Raw genomic sequence first — 20,018 nt, forward strand, 5'->3', positions numbered from 1 at the left:
ATTCATTGTGAATAAGGTATCCATCTAAGTTAGTGTTGTTTAATCACATTTAGGCCGTATCTCTCTAAATCCTTCCTATTCATTGTTCTGCTTTGAAATGGTGTTATAAGAAGCTTTACATCCATTTGAGAGCACAGACAGTAGCCTTATTTTGTGGTCAACTTCTACATCAACAAATCCTACAGCATAGACACAGGCCCATCAGCCAACTGTGTCCACGCTAACCATGAGGCACCATTTACACTTCTCCTATACCAATCCCATTTTATTCTCCCCACATTTTTATCAGCTCTTTTCCCTCCCCTCCACCAGAACCACACAGCCACCTGCATATCAAAGGCAATTTACAGACCAATTAACCCACTTTTGGGATGTTGGAGGAAACTGGAGCAACCATGGTGCAAGTACAGTACAAACTTCACACGGACAGCGCCAGAGGTCAGGATCAGGTTTAATATTGCCAGCATATGTTGTGAAATTTGTTGACTTTGCAGTAGCAGCACAGTGCAATACATAATAATAGAAAGAAACTTTGTGAATTACAGTAAATATATATATATATATATATATATTAAAGAGTTAATAGTAGTGCAAAAATAGAAATTAAAAAAGTAGTGAGGTAGTGTTCATAGGTTCAATATCCATTCAGAAATCAGATGGCCAAGGGGAAGAAGCAGTTCCTGAACCGCTGATTGTGTGCCTTCAGGCTCCTGTAGCTCCTTCCTCATGGTCGCAATGAGAACAGGTCGTGACCTTGTTGATGAGGGTCCTTAATAAAGGACACTGCCTTTTTGAGGCATCGCTTCTTGAAGATGTCCTGGATACTATGCAGGCTAGTGCCCAAGATGGAGCTGACTAAGTTTACAACTTTTTGTAGCTTATTGCAATCCTGTACGGTTTCTCCCCACTTTCCCCACTCCCAACCCCATACCAGACGGTGATGCAGCCAGTTAGAATTCTCTCCATGGTACACCTGTAGGATTGAACTTGTGTCACTGGATTAGTGCAGCCTGCAGTGGCTCTACCCACTGCCACATTGTGCCACTGGCTCACAGACCTGCAAATTCAGAGTTAGCACGATTATCATGTTTGCTAAAGTAACAGCATTGCCCCGTAATCCCCCATAAATTATGCAGTCTGAAACTGCTGAAATTAATGCTGGAAGAACTAGGGCTAGCACAAGCCTAAGTGACAAATGACAGAAGAGGAAACAAAACTGACTTCCATATATGTAACATCTTCACCAGTTTCTCAAAGAAGTTTCTGACTCCATAGTTTAGAGTGAATTACTTGGAATTCCTGTTATTTTAGGGAGTGTAACTCTCAGCTAAATCCCCCATATAATTAGTTCAAAGTTCAAAGTAAATTTACTATCAAAGTACATATATGTCAGCATGTAGAGCCCTGAGATTCATTTTCTTGCAAGCATACGGAGTAAATCCAAGAAATACAATAGAATCAATGAAGGACCACAACCAGCAGGGCAAATATACAACCAATGTCTAAAAGTCAACAAATTGTACAAATATAAAAGTAAAACAAAGCAATAAATATCAAGAGCATGAGATGAAGAGCCCTTGAAGGTGAGTCCGTAGGTTGTGCGAACTGTTCAGTGATGGGGCAAGTGAAGTTGAGTGAAGTTATCCCCTCTGGTTCAAGAGCCTGATGGCTGACAGGCAATAGCTATTCCTGAATCTGGTGGTGTGGGTCCTGAGGCTCCTGTACCTTCTTCCTGATGGCAGCAGCGAGAAGAAAGCATGACTTGGATGGTGGGAGTTCTTGGTGATGGATGCTGCTTTCCTGCAACACTGTTCTGTGTAGATGGGCTCAATGGTGAGGAGGGCTTTATTGTGATGGATTGGACTGCATCCACTACATTTTGTAGGATGTTCCATTCAAGGGCATTGGTGTTTCGATACCAGGCTGGGAAGCAACCAGTCAATATACCCTTCACCACACATCTATAGAAGTCTGTCAAAGTTTTAGATGTCATGTTGAATCTTCGCAAACTTCTAAGGAAGTAGAGGCGCTGTTGTGTTTTCTTCATAATGGCACTTACATGCTGGGCCCAGGACAGATCCTCTGAAATGATAACACTGAGAATTTTAAAGTTGCTTACCCTCTCTACCTTTGATCTCCCAATGAGGACTGGCTCAAGGTCCTCTGGTCTCCTCCACCTGAAATCAGTAATCAGCTCCTTGATCTTGCTCACATTGAGTGAGAGAGCTGTTGTTGTGGCACCACTCAGTCAGATTTTCAATCTCCCTTCTATATGCTGATTGCCACCACCTAAGATTCAGCCAGCAGCAGTGGGGTCATCAGCAAACTTAAATATGACATTGGAGTTGTGCTTAGCCTCATAAGTAAAAAGTGAGCAGAGCAGAGGACTAAGCACACAGCCTTGAGGTACACCTGTGCTGATGGAGATTGTGAAGGAGATGCTTTTGCCAAATTGAACTGACGGGGATCTGCAATTGAGGAAATAGAGGATCCATTTGCATAAGGTTTTGCAGCCAAGGTCTTGAAGCTTACTGATTAGTTTTGGAAGAGATCATAGTATTGAATGCTGAACTGTATTCGATAAAGACCATACTGATAGACATATCATTGCTATTCAGATGATCCAGGGTTGAATGAAGAGCTAATGAAATGGCATCTTCTGTGGACCTGTTGTGCCGGGAGGCAAATTGGAGCAGATCCAAGTTGTTTCTCAGGCAGGAGTTGATATGTTTCATCACCAACCTCTCAGCACTTCTTCACAGTAAGTGCTACTGGGTGATAGGCATTGAGATAGTAGCCTCATTCTCCTTAGGCACAGTTATAATTGAAGTTTGCTTGAAGCAGGTGGGTACCTCAGACTGCCAAAGTGAGAGATTAAATATTTCAGTGAACAGCCCAGCCAGTTGATCAGTCTTTAGTACTTGGCCAGGCACCTCATCTAGGCTAGAAGATTTCTGAAGAATGCTCTCACAAAGACTGAAATCACAGAGTCATTGGGGGCTGTGATAGATTGTGAAGGTTCCTCTATGCTTTGACAATCAAAGTGAGCATAGTGAGTATTTAGTCATCTGGGAGCGAAGCCTTATATGTCACTTGGTTTCACCTTGTAAGTGTTAATAGCATTCAAGCCCTGCCACAGCTGTCAAGCAGCTTTCAGTGATTCATGCTTGGTCCAGAATTGCCACTTGGCACATGAGATGTCTTTCTGGAGATCGCACCTGGACCTCTTGTATCTTACTTGCTTGCCAGGCCTGAATGCCACTGACCTGGCCCTCAGCAGATTGCAGATCTCATGGTTCATCTGTTTGGGGAAAACTCTGAATGATTTTGTGAGGATACACTTGCCTATGACTACTTTTATAAACTCCTTGATAACTCGTGTATTCATTCAGATGCCCTGATGAGTCCTTGAATATGGCCCAGTCCACTGATTTGATGCAATCTTGTATCTACTCCTCTGCCTCTTTGTTGTCCTAATCTCTGGACTCTTGCTCTTTAACCTCTACCTTTATGCAGGTCGGAGAAGGATAGCCAAGTGATCAGAATTCCCGAAATGTTGTCTAGGCATGGAATGGTAGGCATTCCTAATCATAGCACAGCAGTGGTTGAGTGTTTTGGGACCTTGGTGCTGCAGATTATATGATGATGATAATTGGGCAGAGATTTCTTTAAACCAGCTCGACTATTATTTTAAAGGCATCAGGATTAGCTGTATCTTGTTTGGGGATGGCAGCATTCAATATCTTGAATGCCTGATTAATGTCGGCTTTCAGCAGTATGTAAACTGCAGTCAGGATCATGGAGGAGAACTCTCTTGGTAAGTGGAATGGTCAGCACTTAATCGTTAGTTGTTCCAGGTTGGGGGAATAAGAATGTTACAAGACCGCTGCATCCAAGGACCACAAAGGGTTTATCATGAAACACAGACCCCCAACCCTTGCATTCTCTGAACCAGCAGTCCAGTCCTTACTGACGTATCCAGTGTGTCCCAAGTGAGCCAAGTATCTGTAAAAACGAGAATGCAGTAATTTCTCATTTCCCTCCAATACAGCAATCTTGCCCTCAGGTCCTCAATCTCCTCGAGCAGTGAATGACTAGCTGGTAGGCGTTTCCTTATGATTGTTGGTGTGGAATGATGACCATGCCACCATGGGAATTGTATGAAATTCTTTAAACACAGCCATGGGTTGTTATAACCCACAGTTTGCTTCCTGGGATTGGGGACTAGGAACAGTGAATTGTTTTATGAGGAGAGATTAGGCAGACTGGCCTTACACTCTCTTGAATTTGATAGAATAGGATATGATATTGTTGATGTTATGGAATTCAGGAAAGTAGATACAGGCACAGTGTTTCCTCTGGTTAGAATGGCTAGAACCAGGAGTCACAGTCTCAAAACAAGAGGCTTGGCCCTTCAGGACATAGGTGAGAAGAGATTTTTCACCCTGATGGATGAATCCTCTGAATCCTATACTCAAATGAGTTATGGAGGCTTGGTTACTCAATATATTCAAGGTCAAGATCAATAAGAACATTTATGTGAACACACAGACTAGGGACAACAACAGACCACTCAGCCCATCAAGCCTACACTGTAAGATAATGACAGTAACCTGATCTTTGTCTGTCCTAGGTAACCTTCCCTGACCTTATCAAGAATCTGTATCTCTGCCTTAAAGACTCCTCCAGCATTATTTGAGGAAGAAAAAAGAATGCCTCCATCCTGTCTTAAGTAGACAAGTCATTATTTTTAATCAGTAACCCCTAGTTCTAGATTCACCCACCGCAGAAAACATCCTCTCCACATCCACCTTTCAAGATCTTTCAGGATCTTATTTGCTTCGATGAAGTTCCCTCTCACTCTCCTAAACCCCAATACAGCTAGTTTATCCAACTTATCCTCACAGGACAACCTGTCCTTTCCAATTATTTGTGATAAACCTTCCCTGAATGGCTGTCATTGTATTTACATTCTTCATTAAATAAGAAGACCACTACCAATACCCCTCCCCTTTGCAAATGGATATTCCACTTCCTGACCAACAGACCACAATTGGTCAGGACAGAGAACCTAGTGACATGGTGTAGTAACAACACCCGTTCCCTCGACCTTTCCCTCCACGCCAGCAAAACACAATATCTGGTTATTGACTTCAGGAATGGGGGAAATGCATAGGTTCCTGTTTACATCAATGGTGCTAAGGTCAAGGGGGTTGAGAGCTTCAAGTTCCTAGGAGTGAGCATCACCAATAGACTGTCTTTGTTCAACCACACTGATGCTAAGACCAAGAAAGCTCACCAGTGCCTCTACTTCCTCAGAAGGCTAAAGAAACTCAGCCTGACCCCTGTGACGCTCACCAACTTCTATCAATACACCTTAGAAAGAACCCTTGGTAAAGCAGCCAGATCCCACCCACTCTTCTCCCCTCTCCTGAGTCTGAAAGAACATGCCACAAGGCTCAAGGACAGCTTCTATCTCACTGCTATTAGATTCTTCAGTGGTCCTCAAGGACTCTTGACCTCACATGCTACATACCTTGCACCTTGCCTACCTGCACGTCACTTTCTCTGTAACTTTTAACACTTCATTCAGCACTCTTTATTCTTCTACCTGCACCATTATACGAATTGATCTAAATCAAGATTTTCACTGTAGCTTGGTACATGTGATAATAATAAATCAATTTACCATACATAGTACTCAGAAATGGTCTCACTAATGCCCTCATTTGTATTCAATTCCCTTGGCACACAATAACATTCCAAGACCTACTTGATTACTTGCTGTACTTGTAAGCTGGTCTGTTGCGAGCAGTGCACTGGGGAATGTAGATCCATATGCACCTCAAAGTTCTGCAGTCTCTCATCATTCACATACTCTGTTTGTATAATTTTCCCTGCCAAAATTGCCAATATTCCTTTTGCCAGATCTTTGCCACTCACTTAACCCATCAATACCCTCTTGTTCCCTTCATAACCTACATTCCATGTAGGGGACGCAGGAGACTGCAGATGCTGGAATCTGGAGCAAAAAAAAACAAACTGCTGGAGGAAGCCGGTGGGATGAACAGCATTTTTTGGGGGTAAAGAATTGTCAACATTTTAGGTCAAGACCCTGCATCACAACAGAGAAAGGGGAGAAAAGAAGATAGTACAAAAAGTGAAGGGGAAGGCTGATGCACTCCTATCTATCTTTGTGTCATCTGCAAATTTTCCAGTCATATCTTTCATCCGTCAATATTAGAAATTGTAAAATGGTAAACTCTGAGGGCTTACCACTGTTGCCCACCACTTGTAACATCTTGCCAATCAGAAGATAATCGTGAATGCCAACTCGCTGTTCTGTTATCCAGCCAGTCTTCTATTCAGCTAGCATGCTACCTCCTAAGCCATGAACTTTGTTTTTCCATAGTAGCTTTATCAAATTCCTTCTGGGAATTTAAGTAACATAGATCCCCTGGTTCCTGCTTATCTCCAGTAGGTGTTCTTTCTTCAAAGAACTCCAATAAATTAACCAAATTTCTTTAAAACCACAATTGAGTTTGCCTGGTTATCTTGAAGTTCTCCAAGTGTCCTGCTACCATGTCTTTAATAACAGCTTCTAATGTTTCTTCTGTGTCAGATAGTGAACTGGCTTTAGCTTTCCGTCTCTCATTTTGAATAAATGAGCTACCTTTGCTACTTTCTAATCAGACAGAACCTCTCCTGTGTCTAAGGAATTGTTGAAAATAAACACATCAATTATTTCACCAGCCACTTCTATGAAGTCAGTTTGGAAACCAGCAGGACCTGGAGTCTTGTTAGCCTCACCACCAGCATCTGGTGTAACACCTCCTTGGTGATGATATGTTTTCTGAGTTCCTCCTTCTCCTCCAATAGATATTTGGATGTTAAATGAATGAACAGATATCAAGTCAATGCAGGAACGTGGCACTGAGATAAAAGATTAACCATGATCTTAAGGAAAAATCCTCCAAGAGGACCACAACCTTGTCATAAGGTTTGAAGGCTTGCATGCCTCAGTGACCTGGAGAATTATGTTGGCTGGAGTCAGAGCCTTGTGCTTTGACTCTTGGTAGGGTGACCCATGCCAAACAGGTTGGAGGCCAGACTAAGAGTGGCCCACCAGTCCTCTAGTTTCGGGGGGTTCAGCTCAGGGCTAACAACCCTGACAGGTAAAATAAAATGTTATGGAAACAGCAATGGAGAATCATATATTTGTGTATGAATGTATTCCTGAGCTTCCACCTGGGATTTACATGACTGACAGTAGTGAGAACCAAGAGGAAGCTACTGGCACAATGAAGGAAGCCCTGAAACCTGCCAAGATCAAAACCTGGACCCTGACCCATACTTGGGGCACAACAGAGAAGATAAGCAAGGACAGACCGAGTTGGAGGATTTTCATTGCTGCCCTAAATGCCAATAGTGGAATAGGCAGTAACTAATTACTAAAAGACAGAACATGCACACCTTTCAGTGACCCTGTATTCAGCTTCTGTGAATATCTTTACTCTACATTAACAATTTAAATGTGTTGCTATTCTGTTATACCTCTTTTATACATAAGTATTGAGTGATAGAATTCAAAAGAATATGTGTTATAGTACTGAGCCCCACAGTCCCAAATGTCCCAGGTTTCATTCCCAATCAGGACTAAATTAGATGACCTTTGCTGGGACAGTAGGATGAGCATTACAATTGTCCTCAGTACCTGTGAATTGGACAAGTTGAATTTACTTGGCATTGCTTATTCCATAAACATAAGACTTCTCAATACTCTTCAGCTTCTTCATCTCATTAACATGGTTAGGTAATGAAATCTGCTATCTTCCCCCCTCCTGCCAACATGATACAACTACAATAATCTTCCCTCCCAACCATTGAGCACATCTACATGAAATACCATTACAGGAAAACAGCATCAATCATCACAGATCCCCACTACCCAGGCCGTGCTCTTTCCTCGTTGCTGCTATCAGGTAGATGGTACAAGAGCCTCAGGACTTGCACACCAGGTTCAAGATCACCGACAACCTTTAGGCTCTTGAACAAAAGGGGAAGACTACACTCACTTGCCCATCCACTGAGATGTTCAGACAACAAATGATCTCACTTTAAGAACTCTTTATCTTGTTATTTCATGTTCTTGTTACTTATTGCTATTTATTTATATTTGCATTTGCACAGTTTATTGTCTGGTGCACTCTGGTTGATCTTTCGTCGATCCTGTTATAGTTACTATTCTATAGATTTACTGAGTATGCCCACAAAACAATGAATCTCAGGGTTATATGTGGTGACGTGTATAAGAAAATTTACTTTGAACTTTGAACTGACACCCTTGGGACTTTGGAGGTGCTGGACAACGAGATTTGCCAGACTATTGGATGTTACTCCCTATTAAGACACAAATGTATTTTTTCTAACATGTAACACACCAACATAATAAACTTTCCAGACTTGTGACAAACTACTTGATGCAGTCAAAGAATAAGGGATGCAATCATCATGTCAGGGTGAATGCAGATAGGCAACAGATTCCAGCCTTTGCAGAGCTGGCGTCTTGAGAACGAAGGTGGTATTATAAGCCTAACCCATTACAATTCATCATCTATTTAGTGAAGAAGTGAACATCAGTAAGTGTTTAGTGACAGACACAAAGTACACTGCAGATGCTGTGGTCAAAGCAACACGTACAACACACTGGAGGAACTCAGCAGGTCGGGCAGCATCCGTAGAAATGAGCAGTCAACGTTTCGGGCTGAGACCCTTCGTCAGGACTGAAGAGGGAGGGGCAGGGGCCCTATAAAGAAGGTGGAGGGAGGGTGGGAAAGAGAAGGCTGGTAGTTGCCAGGTGAAAAACCAATAAGAGGAAAGATCAAGGGGGTAGGTAAGGAGAATCAGGGAGGGGATAGGCTGGAAAGGTGAAGAAGAAATGTAAGGGGAAAGCACTATGGGTAGTAGAAGAAGGCAGAATCATGAGGGAGGTGATAGGCAGCTGGAGGAGGAGGCAGATTGAAACTGAGATGGGGGAAGGGAGGAGGAGGGAATTCTCACTGAAGTTGGAGAATTCAGTGTTCATACCAAGGGGCTGGAGACTACCCAGATGGTATATGAGGTGTTGCTCCTCCAACCTGAGTTTGGCCTCATCATGGCAGTAGAGGAGGAAATGTATGGACATATCCAAATGGGAATGTGAAGCAGGGTTGAAGTGGGTGGCAACCGGGAGATCCTGTCCGTTGTGGCGGGCGGACTGACAGACATTACCACAGAGTCCAATTTGGCCCACTCTGTATTGTACTAGGGTGTGCTCAGAGGAGATAGGAGGCTGATGCAAACTGGAATAACATTGACAAAGGAAACCTGTTGCTTGAGGCAGCTGGAAATAACATTGGAAGAATTATGTACTGCAGACACTGAAATTATTTATGTTCTGTCAGAAACCTAATGGAAAGGCACAAACACCTCCAAGGACATAAATACACTTAAAAAAATAAATAAGGTGTTCTACTACCAGCTGAATCAAACCATCGTGTTCAACACAAATAGACTGCTGTCAAGCTTGGAAAGTGCATCTGACTAGCCATGGTTCAAATTTGATCCATTGTCAGTTGTTTAGTTTTCCACAGGGGAACTATTTAAGGCTCGCACATGGATAAAGAGGGGGCTGAGGTTAGATCCTCTGGAGACCTCCCTCTTGAAAAGGGTATACATTGGTAATATTATCCAGATAGATGGGGCCAGTTTTCATCCATACAGTGACATATGCCCAACACTGCAATTCCACTGAATCCTCATTATCTGTCTAAATAAATTCAAAGATTCAAAACTTTATTGTCATTCTAACCGTACATCAGCTCTGCAGGGCAGAATGAGACAGCGTTTCCCAGGGGCAAGTGCAATCATAACATAACAAATGCAACACTAAATAATAAACACAACAGTAAATAGTAAAACACAACAGCCACATGTCATTTAAAAACAAGTTATAAGTGTCCAGTGCAAGTTAAAAGTGTCCAAAACAGAGTCAGGTAGAGCAGCTATTTAGCAGTCTGACTGCCTGTGGGAAGAAGCTGTTTAGTAGCCTTGTGGTTTTTGTTTTGATGCTCCAATCAGGATTGAAATAAAGAATACCTTGTACAGTGTGTGAAAATCTAGAATGCTGTGGAAAACGATTAAACTAAAATTTTCAATAGTGAGACTGATGGATTCTCCTTTAGGTTAAATGGTCAATGGATGTGGGTCAAAGGCCAATAAGTGGAATGGGACCAGGAAGAAATGATTCAGGCCTTCAAGCCAAACCCATTAGTGTTATATCATGGCTGAGGCATAGCTGAACCTCATTTTCCAGATTTAGCTCTGTAGCCTTATTTATGCCTCTGTCAATTCCTGATGCACCATCAATAACTCTGAGACGTGGGTTAAGGTAGGCTTTTATTGGCTGGAAGAAAGCACAAGCAGCAAGTGACCACCACACGACATCCTGGAGACTGAGGAAGGGTCTGTGCCTCCAAACACCTTTATACCGGGGTCCGTGGGAGGAGCCACAGGAGCAGTCGGTGGGGGGGGGGGGGGGGTGTCCAGACAGGTCTATGTAGTTCACCACAATTCCATTCTTAACTAATTCAACACCCTCTGGATATAATTTAAACAAATAAAAAATGCTGGAGATTTCAGTAGGTGAGGCAGTATCTCTGTATTAATACTTCAGATTTATGCCAATCCCTACAAGCTTCCGGTAACAATCTGCATTTCAGCTTGTTGTCCTTCTACATCAGGGGTTCCCAGCCTGGGGCCTATTGACCCCTTATTTAATAGTATTGGCCCACGACATAAAAAAAGGTAGGGAACCCCTACTCTATAGAATCTAGTTATGATATCTGCTCATGCTGTATCCTACATGGACCATCTCATTCCTTCCATTGGCATGGAGTAGGAAATGCTGTATTCAGGATTCCTGATGGCAGCTGCTGAGAACAGTACATGTCCACCTAATTCTTCCATCACCAATCAGAGGTAAAATAAAATCAAGAGGTCTGGAGAAGTAGAAAAACCTTTATTACCGAACTATCAGGATAACAGCATAGAAAGTATCTGAGACTGTTGTGTCCAAGCAGTTTTCTCCTGCATTATTTACTTTTAATGTACCTACAGGATCAAGCAAAGGATATCTTTCAATTGTTCAGTCATTTTCCCATATCTGATTCTAACTAATTGAGGCATTTTCAAATTGCATAGGTTAATTGGATCCAAGAGTTGACTATGTGTTTGAAAATGTGGTTCAGTAAGTTGTATTATAGAAAAAGGATTGGATTCGATGTTTCCTGTAAGATGTTTGCGTGCACACATCTTTTGCTATGAGCGTACAAAGGAATTTAAAATGTGCACAGAAGGTTGCCAATTCTAGTTCGTTGGCATGTTAAGTATATTTCATGATCATACACAGTCACATTTCCTTTTCCAGTTTCAGGTGTGGACAGTATTGATAATATGGAGCTTGTGATGATTTCTCTGCAGATTTTAGAAATGACTTATTTATATTGTTTTTATTGAAGAAATTATTCAGTGCACAATGTTGTCATTGGGCAAAAGGTTGCACCGCAGAAGGTTTTTGCGCTCACTGGTCATTACAAATTAGAGGAACGTTGGTTGGATTCATGAGACATGGCAATAGGACTAGAGGAAAAGGGAAACTCTCTGGATGGATTGGTGCCCTGAAACCAGACAGAGTCACGTGCTGATGAATAGTACAACTAGAGGCGAACAGCAAAGTAGAAGTCAGAGAAAGCAGAACATAAAAGACAGAGATAGAGAGTAAAAATGCATTAAGAAGCAAAATTCATTCAAGGAAATAATGATATCTTAAGAAATAAAAGTTGTAGTTCTGAATGCATGAAGAATAGGCAACAATTAATTCACAAACAGAAACAAAGGGTTTGATATTATTATCATTGTACAGATATGGTTTCATTGCCACCAGAGCTGGAAATGAAATATTCCAGGGTGATTAATGTTTGGAGGGAAAAGATAAAATAAAGAAGTGGTTAGTGGGCATATTTACAATGAGATATAAAACGATAATCTTGATCCAAAAAAGACAAATAGAAATGAATGGAGATAATAGATAACAAAAGAAATAGGAATAGTTCAGAGTAGATTGCAGGACCCCTAATATTATAATTCAAGACAGAATTAACCAAGAAAAAGCAAAAGAAGTACAATAATTAGGTAAAGACTTTGATCACATAAATTATGCAAAGTGAAGTGCCAAAAGTAGTTTGAAGTATTAGTTCATAAAAGGCATTTAGAATAAGTCTTGGAACCAACTGAGAAACTAGCCATTACAGACATTAACTTGTGTAAAGAGACATAATCAATTAGTAATCTCATAGTAAAAAGATCCACTAGGGAAAAGTGGTAACAAAAGGACAGACTATTTTTCTGCTGTTCAAAAGAGACATAAGTCAGTCAGAAATTGGAATCCTGAACTTAAATAAAGACACTTATACAGATGAGACATGCATTAGCTTAGACAAGTTGGGAAATTAGATTAAATATTTTACCAGTATATAAACAATGACAGACATTTAAGGAGATATTTGAAAATTCTCTGCAAATGTACATTCTTTTAAGAAATAAGAACTCCACAAGAAAAATGATCCATTCTTTGGCTAACTAAGTGGATTAAGGATAATATTAGATTAAAAGAAGAAACTTGAAACATTGCCAAGTAAGGCAGTCAGTCTGAGGGCTGAGAGAATTTTTGGAAACAGTAAGGAGTTAACCAAAAAATAATGGTGAGAAGATATACTACAAGTGACAATTAGCAAGAAATGTGAAATCAAGTATTTTCTAAAACTATGTATGAAGAGAAAGATTGATAAAATAATTGTGGGTTCCATATTAACAATGGCAAAAAATTATAATGGAGAATATGGAATAGCTCAGACAGTAAACTAATATATCATACCTATTTTATACTGTAGGACATGTAATAAATGTGTCAGCAATTGAGAGTAACCAGTGACCTAATGATAGTGAGGAAGTTAATATCTGTAAGGAGAAAGTACTAAAGTTCCTCTCCGTGCCAATTTGGCACATTGGTTGACAACCTCGCTGTTTCTTTAGTGTTTGTCTGTTTTACGAGGCTGAGTTGCTAGCTTAACACCCAATCCTGTGTGAGTAGAGTTAAGCTGAAGCTGGGACCTGTTGCTCTGAAGTCTGGTGCAGATGCCACTACACCACCAGCAGCTGAAAATATGAAGGGTGTAGTAAAGCCAATGAATTTTAATGGACTTGATAGCTCCATGCCAGGGCTCTAAAAGAAGTGGCTGTAAAGATAGTTCATGTATTAGTATTGATTTGTCAAAATTCTTGGACACTCAGCAGAATTATTTAGAGAGGTAGAGGAAAAGTAGAAAATGAGAAATGGGTTAACATTACACCAGACATTGGGACCCATTGTACACTCTGTGGCCACATTATTAGGTACATCAGCTTGTTCATGCAAATATCCTATAAGCCTGTTATGCAGCAGCAACTGCATGCATAAAAGCATGTAGACATGGTTAAGTGGTTTAGTTGTTGTTCAGACCAAACGTCAGAATGGGGACAAAATGTGATCTAAGTGACTTTAACCGTGGAATGATTGTTGGTGCCAGAGGGGGGTGGTTTGAGTATCTCAGAAACTGCTGATCTCCTGGGATTTTCATTTACAACAGTCTCCAGAGTTTATAGGGAATGGTGCGAAAAACAAAAAAAATTCAGTTAGTTCTGTGGGTGAAAATATTTTGTTAATAAGAAGAATGGCCAAAGTTGTTCAAGCTGACAGGAAGGTGATGGTAACTCAAATACAGGAGGTACCTAATATAGTAAACCAATTTACCGATTTGTCAACTCCCATTCAGCGCCAGTTTCCCATACTCTTCAATTCTCTGATCTTTCAAAACTTTATTTACCTCCACTTTGAATGGTCTGACCCTCATAATGCTCTGGGGTAGTGAATTTCAGAGATACTCCTCTCCCTGCAAGAAAAAAATTCCTTTACAACTCTGATTTAAAAGACTGCCGTTTAATCTTGCAACCATGTCCCCCATGTCTCCCACCAGCAAACACATCTTGACACCAATCTTGTCAAACTCTCTCAGGATCTGATATGCTTTATTAAAATTACAAAATACATATTGTATTTTATACAAACTGAACCCTGAAGTGGATGGGCTACAGCAGCAGAAGACCACGAACATGAACTCTGTGGCCACTTTATTAGGCACAGAAGGTTTCTAATAAAGTAGCAACTGAGGGTATGTGATGATGGGGGCATTCAAAAGGGCAGAGACAACATGGTATCATGGAAAGGGGCTGTAGAGTTTTTAGTGAATGTAACTAGCAGGTTGGTTCAGGGGGAAATCTGGTGTTACTGGATATTCAAAATGTAGTTAATCTATGACCACACAAAATTTGTTGCAAAACATAAGAGGTCACAGAGTTAGGGGGTAACATATATTGGCATGGGTAGGTTGGTCAAAGAAATAAATGGATCTTTTCATTGGATGACAGTAATTTTGGGGTGTCACAGGAATGAATATTGAGTTGTCAGCTCATCACAGTTAAAATTAATGGCTTGGATGAAAAGTTTACTGAGAAACAAAGTTAGTTGGGAAAGGATCCAGAAGAAGAACATACAAAGTTTACGCAGGCTTGGGATGCATTAAGTGGAAAGGAAGAAGGTGGCTGGTGGGTGTATAATCTGGTATAATGTGAGCTTATGCATCTGGGTATGAATAATAAACAGAATATTTTTAAATGATGAAAAACTAGTAAATATTGTTGTAAAGAGGGACCATGGTGTACTTATGTGCAGAGACTAAATACATAGGTAGAACAGGCAATTAGGAAGGCAAATTGAGGGTTAGAGTACAAAAATAAGGAGGTCATGCTGGGATTATATGGGGTTTTGGTCTCTGTATTCAGACAAAGTTACTTGCCTTGAATCCAATAGGACATTCACTACCTGGATTCTAAAACGAAAAGCTGCAAATGCTGGACATATAAAATTAAAATGGAAACATTTGAAAATATTGAGCAAGTTAACCGGGAAATAGGTAGAAACAAAAGTAGGGAGTGAACAAAAGAGAAGGTTGGTGAAGGTGTTGAGACCAGGAATCAAAACATAGAAAATAATAAAAAACCGAAGTTTTGAAACAGGTTTGCATTTAGGTTCCAATGATAAGATGAGAATATCATAGAAATTGCCTCCGGACAAGTACTGAATCCAGCATACTTTTGTTGACTCATTACAGATGTTATAAGCACATGTTGATTTCTAGTGAACCAAAGCACAAAATACTCGATAATGTAACATGCAAAGGATAAACAATAATCTCTATATACTGTCAACAAATTCATTGGCGACAGCACAAAACAAATTGTGCTCCCCATGTCCCCTCAGTGAATGATGTATCTATCTCAGACTACAAACTACATGTCACATTTATTATATACACTGAGATGGAGCAAACATGACAGACTTTAAACTTACGCCAAACACATTCGCAGACAAAGTTCGAACTTCAAGGTAAACTTATTATCAGTGTCACTATATACAACCCTGAGATTCATTTTCTTGCAGGCATTCTCATTAAACCCACAGAATAATAACCATATGGAATACCATGGGGTGGCACAGTAGCATAGTGGTTAGCACAACACTTTACAATAACAGCAACCTGGGTTCAATTCCTGCCATATTCTTTAAGGAGTTTGTAAGTTCTCCCCTTGACTGTGTGGGAGCTCCTTTTTAATGGAATTTTAAGGAATTTAAGAGTTTTAAAGTTACTGATCCTTCCTTCTATGAGGACTGGCTCCTGGACCATTGGTTCCATTTCCTCAAGTCAATAATCAACTCCTTGGTCTTACTGACATTGAGTAAGAGGTTGTTGTTGTGGCACCACTCAGCCAGACTTTCAATCTCCCTCCAATATGCTGATTCATCACCACCTTTGACCTGGCCTACGACAGTGGTGTCATCAGCAAACTTGAATATGGAATTGGAGCCGTGCTTAGCCACAAAGTCATGAGTGTAAAGCGAGTAGAGCAGTGGGCTGAGCACACAGCCTTGTGGTACACCTGTGCTGATGGAGGAGATGTTGCTGAACTGACTGGGATCCACAAGTGAAGAAATTGAGGATCCAACTGCACAAGGAGGTATTGAGGCCAAGGTCTTGCAGCTTAGTTTTGAGGGTTGATGGTATTGAGCATTGAGCTGCAGTCGATAAAGAACATCCTGATGTATGCACTTCCACTGTCCAGTAGTTCCAAGGTTGAGTAAGGAGCCAATGAGATGGCATCTGCTGTGGACCTGTTGCTCTGGTAGACAAATTGGAATGGATCCAAGTTGCTTCTCAGCAGGAGTTGATATAGCTTCTCAGCAACAACTTCTCAAAACACTTCATCACTATGGTTGTAAGTACTACTGGACTTTGAAGCTGGTCACCATATTCTTCTTAGGCACTGGTATAAGCCTGCCTGAAGTAGTAGGGTATCTCAGACTGCTGAACCAAGAGGTTAAACATTTCAGTGAACACTCCGGCCAGTTGATCAGCACAGACAGTTTCAAAATTCTGATCATTCTTTACTGTGTTACTTAACCAATGCCAATGATTTTATAGAGGAGAATACATTAGATCAGACAAAATCACTTGCCTTTTTCCCAGAGTTGGGGTATTAAGAACTAGAGGGTCTAGATTTATGTGAGAGGAGAAAGACTTAAGAGGAACTTGAGGGGCAACATTTTATACACAAAGTGTGATATCCATATGGAATGAGCTGCTAGAGGAAGTGGTTGAGGTAGGTATAATAAAATCTTTGAAAAGACAGTTGGACAGGTACATGGAATGGAAAGGTTTAGAAGATTATGGACCAATTTCTGGCCAATGGGACTAGCCAGGATGGGATTTCTTGGAATGCATAGACCTGTTCAGCCAAAGAGTCTGTTACCGTGCTGAATTACTCTTTGACTCTGTACAAGGATTACATATGAGATGTGAATTTCATAAGATGTTCTGCTGACTCCAGTTTGTTGTTTTCCTGGAAGAATATAAAAAATATTGAAATTTTAAAAATTTGGGGCACATATTTGGTTCTAGCCCTCCTTGAAATTAAAGCAGTGGGAAAAGTTGATCCATGGTAAACACTCCCATGCATTTTCAAATAGATCTGGGCCATGCCCTTGTCTCACAGTTACAATCAGGCAGGAGGTGCAGGAGACTCAAGTCCCACTCCACCCAGTTCAGGAACAGCTACTTCCCTACAACCATCAGCTTCTTGAAGCTGCACAATCCTACCCCTACCTCAACAATTGAGCACGACAAACCATGTTAGACCTGTTTCTACTGATGATTCTGCACTAATGTCTAGTTTTGCACAGTCTTCTCCCTCCTTGTCTTTAATTTATCTGCAATACATGCATAATTTATGTTATGTGTGTTGTTGTCTGAATCTACCTGCCCGTGATGCTGCTGCAAGCAAGTTTTTCATTGTACCTGAATCACACCATACTTGTGTATATGACAATAAATTCAATTTTGTTCTTATACAAGTATCAAAGAGCCTACTTGAGTACTGGCCCCAAGGCACAGATTCATTTTCACACCAAAGCTAAACTGAGTATCTGACTAACAGTACAACCCTAATGAACCAAATAATTATAGTTAATAGCTCTAGATCTCTTGTGCTATTGCTAAACTTGCATGCATGTCCTGGGTGTCTGACCAAATAATTTTGATTGATGAGAGATTATGTATTAGCTGGTTATACCCAGTAGACAAAAAATATTATTACACAGAAAACAGAAACAATCCATTTCCAGAAGTAATAATTAAAATGAATCTCTCATTCCCTTCCTCTATCTTAACTGAATTTTACATCTGAGAGTATTCTGACAAGCTGTATCTCCATCTGGAATGTCCCCATAAAGAACTGTGGGAAAGGCATGAAGATCATAGGGGTCTCCCTACCATCCATCTGGAACATTTATCAGGAGCACTGTGTACACAGGGCCGTTAGTATTATCTAGGATCCCACCCATCCATCCAGCCTCCTCTTTGACATTCTACCATCGGGCAGGAAACTCTGATACAAAAAGACAAGAATGGTCAGGATGTGAAACGGGTTCTTCTCTCAGGCCATCAGGCTTCGGAACTGGCTGCATTGTATTCAAATAATTTGTACTGTACCCTACGATATTTAATTTATGCATTTACCATGTTTATCTATGCATAATTCATTTTAGATTTAATCCTTACTTTTCAAAGTTATTGTGTGTGTTATATGTGTGCACTACTGTGTTTTACATTCTGGCCTGGAGAAACATTGTCTCATTTGACGGGACACATGAATATGGTTAAATGACAATAAACTTGACTTAACTTTACTAATAAATAATATAAACTTCCAATTCAACACAACAGGTTGTATGTACTATTGATGTTGGAGGCTGAGAGAGGATATGACTGAGTGATTAGTAAGTTAAGGAGGACACAGATAAGACAGATGGGAAGAAACTTCTCTCTATAATCTAAAACAGAGGCTATAGAAACTTAGAGAGAAATCTGAGGAAGATTTTTTTCCACCAAGATAATGGCTGGAACCTCGAACGCACTGCTTAAGGGGTAATGGAAACAGAGAATCTCACAACATTTAAACAGTATTAGATGAACACTGAAATCTTTAAGACATAGAAGGCTATCAAGTGCTGGTAAATAAGATTAGTACATATGGGAGCTAGATGGTTGACATGGATACTTGAGTGTGTGGCATGTTTCTGTGTGGATTTAATAGAGAGCTCTTAGTCTATGCCCCTATGATGGGAGAGTCTAGGTCCAGAGGACATAGCCTCAGAATACAGGAGCATAAGAACATAAAAAATAGGAACAGGAGTCGGCCATCAGGCCTATACAGACTGCTCTGCCATTCAATAAGATCATGGCTGATCTGGCAATGGACTCATCTCCACCTACCTGCCTTTCCCCCATAACCATTAATTCCCCTACTATGCAAAAATCTATCCAACCTTGTCTTAAATATATTTACTGAGGTAGCCTCCACTGCTTCATTGGGCAGAGAATTCCACAGATTCACCACTCTCTGGGAAAAGCAATTCCTCCTCATCTCTGTCCTAAATCTGCTCCCCCGAATCTTGAGGCTATGTCCCTAGATCTAGCGTCACCTATCAATTTCCTGCCTCTATCTTATCTATCCCTTTCATAATTTTATATATTTCTATAAGATCTCCTCTCATGCTGCTGAATTCAAGCATTGTTTTAAAATGGATATGAGGAGGATTTTCTTTAGCTAGAGTGTGGTGAATCTGTGGAATTCATTGCCACAGGTAGCTGTGGAGGCCAAGTCTGTATGTATATTTAAGGCAGAGGTTGATAGATTCTTGATTGGTCAGAGCATGAAGGGATACAGGAAGTAGGTAGGAGATTGGGATTGACATGGAGACTGGGAAAATGGATCAGCCATGATGAAATGATGGAGCAGACTTGATGGACCAAATGGCCTAACTCTGCTCCTATATCTTGTGGTCTTATAACTGAGTTTCATTGCTGGCCTCTGAGATGAGGTTGCCACCTGATGAGTTAGCCAACCTGAAGCAATAGAACAACACAAACAAAACGCTGGAGGAACTCAGCAGGCCAGGCAGTATCTATGGAAAAGAGTATACTGTAGTAGTCGACATTTCAGACTGTCTGAAACATTGACTGTACTCTTTTCCATAGATGCTGCCTGGCTTGCTGAGTTCCTCCAGCATTTTGTGTGGGTTGCTTGGATTTGCAGCATCTGCAGATTTTCTCTTGTTTCTGAAGCCACAGAGTTGGTTTGAATGACTTCAGCCCCCTGGGCTAGGAAAAGCCTTCTGATCACTATGCAGCAACTACAGAACATTGTCAGCAGTTAGATGAGATGCACTTCACCATAACAAAGTTTCTGATCACCATGTTGTCCCTCTG

The 20,018-nt window shown here is 40.8% G+C and overlaps 1 long non-coding RNA gene across 2 annotated transcripts in view; it reads right to left on the reverse strand.

The window, feature by feature from the left end:
- LOC132379262 (uncharacterized) overlaps positions 1-20,018 on the reverse strand; it is a 64,695-nt gene that overhangs the window by 37,193 nt on the left and 7,484 nt on the right. Inside the window, exon 3 of one of the 2 annotated variants that reach the window (XR_009507345.1) lies at positions 13,962-14,027. The exons of the other annotated variant lie outside the window; for it this stretch is intronic. This is a non-coding gene — a long non-coding RNA (uncharacterized LOC132379262). The remainder of the gene's footprint in view (positions 1-13,961; positions 14,028-20,018) is intronic. 2 annotated transcript variants of the gene reach the window in all.

Source organism: Hypanus sabinus, chromosome 21 (assembly GCF_030144855.1).
Source record: "Hypanus sabinus isolate sHypSab1 chromosome 21, sHypSab1.hap1, whole genome shotgun sequence".
In the NCBI taxonomy this organism is placed as follows: Eukaryota; Metazoa; Chordata; class Chondrichthyes; order Myliobatiformes; family Dasyatidae; genus Hypanus; species Hypanus sabinus.